Below are 6,000 nucleotides of genomic sequence, written 5' to 3'. Positions count from 1 at the left end.
AGTACTCTTCCTGCAACGAATGGTGGACTGCTGATTCACATGCTTAGTATTCAAATGTATTGATTGTAAGTCGCTTTGGAATAAGGCGTCTGCTAAATGCCAAAAATGTAAATGTAAATGGAGGGAGGGTGGGGGGAGAGGAAAGGGGCTGGACCGTCGCCTTAGTGGGGGTTCAACGAGTTGGCTAATGATTAGTTTTGTCCTGGCGACTGTGGAGCGCAGTTTAGGCAGTTGCGATGGGGAGATTGATAAGTCATCTGCAGCACGCACTTCAGCCAGCTGTGATGAGTTTGGAGGGCCCTTTACTGTAGGCTGTGATGAGTCGCAGGGCTGTGGGGAGAGTTTATCCACTGTGAGCAGTTCAGCTGCCTGTGCTGAGTCTGAAGAATCCTGCGCTGTAGGCCTTTCAGTTGGTTCAAGAGCGAGGGAAGGGGGAGCAGAGTTTATGAGGTTGAAGAGTATGTTGTTCATCAAATGGTATTCTCCCGATCTGTTTAAGTGGAGGCCATCTCTTTTGAATAGGTCTCTCTGCCTCCAGAATATGTTCCAGTGGTCAATGAATTTCAGCCTTTTAAGTTGGCACGCACCAGAGAGCCACGTGTTAAGGCTTAGGAGCCGGCTGAATTCCAGGTTACCTCTGTCAACAGCGGGTAGCGGTCCACAGATGAATGTCTCAATCTTAAGCTTGTCAAGTCTATTGAAAAGTTCCATGAAATAACGTCTCAAGTCTACTGAGCCCATTTTACGTGAATCGGTTTGTCCCACATGTAATACAAGACGCTTTGTGTCTGGGTTTTTAGACAGTGTTTCTTCCAAATCTTTTGTTATTTCTGAGACCGTTAGGTTAGGAAGACAGTGGATATGTAATTTTTTACCTCTTACGTTTCTGATCGCCGAGTCTCCAATCAACAAAGTATCTTTTGGAGGTGAAGTCTGTTTCATCCGCTGCATGTCACACAGAGAAGTAGAAGAAGGAGGGGGTGACCTTGAGCTCGTGTCTGCGGGCCGGGGAGTCACCGGGGGGGGCCGGGGAGTCACATGATTCCCAGGCCTGGGAAATCTTGGCGTGACTCTGATGTTCTTATCTCGGGCCTTGGGAGTCATGCCAGCTCGCTGCTCCGCGGGCCGGTGTCTCAGACTCCTATCTCGGCTCTGTTTAGTCATGCAAGCCCATGGCTCGGGCCTACCTGTTGCTAATGATGCTAACGGTGCTAACGAGGACTTCAGTTGGCTGCTTTTCAGTAGTTTCGGGGGATAATTCATCTGTCCAGTGAATTTTGCAGCTGTCACCTGCCTCGTTAGCTTTGGGAAGTGTGAATTTTGATTTAAATCCTCTTCAAAGGCTTGCGTGGGTGGAGAACCATTAGCGTAGCGATTCTCGAGTGCGGAGAGTCGCCCCTGGAGAGTATATTCCAATAAGTCTACTCTCTTTGAAAGATCCACACAACTTTGACAGATAGCAGGCATGGTAGGAATAACAGCTATATAAAAAAATTGTTAAAACTATAAAAAATAAGCAAGAAAAAAGCAGGAAAGCAGTGGTATGAGAGGAGCGAGGGAGAAACACGTCTAATCTACTCAGAAGCAGGAAGAAGAGGACTACATACAAATCTACAAAATATATACAAAACATGGCAAATGTACTATATAGGCAACTGTACAAGGACAATAAAGTCTATTATATTCTATTCTATTCTATACAAATGTACAGTATAATAACAAATTATACACAAATCAGACCAAGCACACACACACCAACATACACCAAAAATGAACACTACCTGATCAGTGAACTCACTACTCTCCAAATTCAATATCAAATAAGGCTTGTTTGAAGCGAAGCCTCACCATGGCTTGCTTTCGGGGGTCAAGACGATCTAATGTGGGTGCCAAACTGAGGAGGTAGTGTTCATTTTCGGTGTATTTGGTCTGTGCTTGGTCTAATCTGTGTATAATTTGAGCCTGGTATGGGGTCAGCTCTCTTGGAGGTTCTGGAGGAGAGGCCTTCCTTTTCCCCCAGCCACTAGACTTAGTAGTAGGGTCTGTAGGGACCAGGCAAGTAGGGCTGGGACGACGCAGCGACGTAGTCGACGTAATCGACTACGTCAATACGTCGACTTGCGTAATGTGCGTCGGTGCGTCGCCAAAAAAATATCTAGCTGCAATTGCGGCACTGCGCCGACGTGGTGGCGGGGGCGCTGTTTCGCAAATAAGTTAGCTTTCGTTTTTGCTACTGAAATAGCTGATAGTATGTTGACTGCTCAAGGAGAATACATATTTGAAAGTACAGAATGCCTACTCATTGACTGCCAAAGACGCCAATTGGCGTCTTATAGAATAGTAACGTTGACTGCCAAAGACGCCAATTGGCGTCTTATATAAAAAAAAAAAAAATCCGCGGGGATCGCGTTATTGACATGTTCTACACCTAGCGAGTGAATTTCAGACTTGGGTGTAATGTATTTCGGTCCCAGATGGGGGCAGTAGTTCGATAAAAGCCTGGAGAAGGAAGTGGCTTGCTGTGGGTTGTAGTAATGGCGAAACGGATCGGATCAGGGTATGTGCCAAACGCGGCGCGGAGCATTGCGGCGCGGAGCATTGCGGAGCATCGCGGCCATCGCGCGACTCTTCAAACAGTTCAGAGTCAGATGATACAGAAAAAGTGCAGAAAAAAAAAAAAAAAAAGAAGTTCTGCAGAAAAAGCTCGTTTTCTCTGTTTATTGGTCAAAATCAGGTGTTTTTGCTGAAACCACCCTATGTTCTACGGCCGATTTCTAAACACTCAAAGAGGCTAGAAACAAACTTTCTTTTTCTGATGAAAGAAGAGAGTCTAAAGTTTTGGTAGATATGTTCAATGTTTATGTGGTCCGAAAAGTCAATATTTGGTGGGTCTTCAAAGTTCAGCGAAAATGCCCCAAAAGTCTGGCAGTGTGGAGCTCTCCGCTCTGAACATGGCTGGCAGTCAAAGAGTTAATACATACAGAGCCTTATATTGCATTATATTACATTATATTTTGAATGGTCATCTGGTGCCTGAATATTGTGTTTTCCTTTACATAAATAATGACATTTCCACCATAAATTGATGCAGAAAGGGCACAAATTGGTGCATATCAATTCACCAGAATGCAAGAAATTAAGTGTTTGATGTTTAAGGACCCCCAGACAGCCCTGCTTCATGGGTCCCCCCTGATGTCAAACACCACTGGTACCACCTCCGCCTCATTTTGAGCCAGGAAAAACCCTGATGGCCATGTTGGCATTCAAGTTGGCTAAACATAGCAGTGAGTCTGCCCTGTGTCTGGGGCTGTTTGACAGAGGCAGTTACAGTAGTAGTAGTAGTAGTAGCAGGTTGCCGAATTAAAGGTGTCTGTGTTTAATTGCGGGCCCACAGACAGCCCCCATACATCAGCTGATCATTTAAAGGGGCGGCCGTCTGAGTAATGTGCATGTCACACGCTGCTTTGTTTTATAAGAGCAGCAGCTATTACCCAGAGTGCTTTATAAAGACACTGTTAAACAGAGAGAGACAATACAGCCATTATTTTGGGGAAAATTAAGTGATACATTAATCGAACAGTAAAAAAAAAAATCGTTAAATTAGTCGTTAGGCTAATCGACTAACCGGAAAAATAATCGCTAGATTAATCGTTAGAAAAATAGTCGTTTGGGACAGCCCTACAGGCAAGGACTGGTGTCACTGAGGGAGGCATGTGTAGATGTCACTGAGGGAGGCATGTGGTCTGTGGAAAGTAGACTATCCTCTAGGCCTAGGGAGTCCTCAGTTTGATCCTGTACGGAAAAACCCAACACAGCACTTGAACATTTACGTTTTCCAAGTTTATACATTTCTTAAACACCCGCCTAATCATACGTCCATAACAGGGCCAAATGCTGATAAAATATGAGAGTGGCTGGTAGATTTATTTCAGACACAAAATAATGATTTACTATTGAGTGGCTGGTGAATCTGAACGTTTATCTGTCAGTGGCTGGGGCCTCATTTATAAAAATGTACTTGGACGTCATCTTTGACTTGCACGTAAGCACATTTTTCTAAATGGTCGTAAGCATTATTGCAGGGCTTGACGCTTACCTTTTCCCCAGGTAGCACTGTGCTACCATGTTGAACAATTTAGTAGCACACCAATAATTTCAGTAGCAAGCACAATGAAAATTGTGCAATTTTCGTCAACAACGACAACAAATTATCATAATCATAACATATCAAAATGATCATAACCGGCTCTTGGCCGTAATAAAAATGGAGACTCACACAATGTAAAGGGGAAGTAAGAATATTAATTTCAGTTGGCCCACGGTTCGGTATGAACCTCGGTTTTTGGGTCACGGTTCACGGTTCGTGTTTTTTATTTTTTTAAATGCTACTATTTATTTACAAACTGTTACTTTATTTTGCTTATACTTATGGAACTTTAACATTTAGACACATTCCATAATATGACTGGTAAATTGTATAATATAAATATATATAAACAAAAAACACTTTCAAATGTAAAAAAAATACATAAACACTTTCAAATGTGACGTGTTGTGGATTGGAACTACGGATCATAAGCTTTCAAATGATGTGTCATACATTGAAATCCGAAAAAATATGAAGTTAGAGTCATTTGAATGTTGTTAGACGTCAGGCACATATAGGGTTAACCTCTTTGTAATGAAACCGGAAGCACACAGCGCTACGAGAGGACTCGCGTGAAGCATTTCTGCGACACGCGTTTCTGTTCACTGTTTTCATTCCCTCATCGCTTATACACATAAGTTTGACTGCGCATGACAGTAGTTCAGCAGTAGTCGCACTGGTGCGATTGAATGTATTTCCAAGTCGTACAGAAATATATTCACTCGCAAATGCGACCAAAACAGTCGCACTGTCGAGCCCTGCATTATTGATAAAACCGCGCTTGTTTAAAATTGCGTACGTACTTCCTTCTATAAATAACAAATATTCTTGAAATTGAACGCAGGTGAATGAGCCTTGTATTTACGCCCTGTGATAGCGGCCCGATCACATCATGCGGCTGAAGGAGGGCTGGGATATACCCGACCGCCTTTATCACGCCTCAATCTAGAATGATTACATCATACAATAACCTATTGGCATATAAAGGAAGACTGAAATACAATCACAAACATCAGTTCCCTTTAAATCTTGAATTAAACTAATTTTCTCGGCTGATAAAAACATCGTTAATTTTATTACGAGCCGTCGCATGAATTACAGTAGGCAGTGCAGCTCACATGCCTGTAATAACTCCGCATAACCAGTAGGTAATGTGCGTTCGTCAAGTCAATACCTGACGTAGAGCTACGATCGTTTCCACGTACGACACGGATAAGATCCAATTTGATTCAAAGTACTTTCTATAAATGAGGCCCCTGGTCTTTGTCTTTTCATTGGTCCATAGCCCACATACACAGTTTTTCTGCAAGACTCATTACTAATAGCCTACTTAACTACTTCTCCTATCTCTGTTGGAGATTCAAAGTTGGAGGTGGTCTCCCTATCCTGATTGTAAGGCTCGAGGAATGCTAGGATGTCCATGTACTTCCACTTCCTCTACTTGACACCACCCTCAGCACCACTCCTGGCCTTCTCCTGCTCTTCTCTCTTCCCCCTCTTATATTTATCTCGGAGATATTTCCATTTGCTGCTGCCTACCTTTCCTAGAATACAAATGAACTTGACATACTGTCGATATACACCTATCGTGGCTATCTAGCGTTAATTTAGCAGTTAACTACCTAGCTATCAGTGAATGAGTCCATTGTCATTACTTACCAGAAAAACCCAAAGATCTACCGATCTGTTCCCAGATTGAGTCTTTGATGTGAATGTTGCTGTATCTCTTGTGACTCATGTCATACAACTCGGTGTAATGTGAAACAGCAATCACGAGTTGCTCAACTGATACATTGTTTTTCTCCATCTTGATGGGTCTGACGCCTTGGAGCACCGGTTGCTAGGAAGTTGGT

Source organism: Nansenia antarctica (genome assembly GCF_963989245.1).
Source record: "Nansenia antarctica genome assembly, chromosome: 8".
Lineage (NCBI taxonomy): Eukaryota > Metazoa > Chordata > Actinopteri > Argentiniformes > Microstomatidae > Nansenia > Nansenia antarctica.
This window is presented reverse-complemented; position numbering follows the sequence as displayed.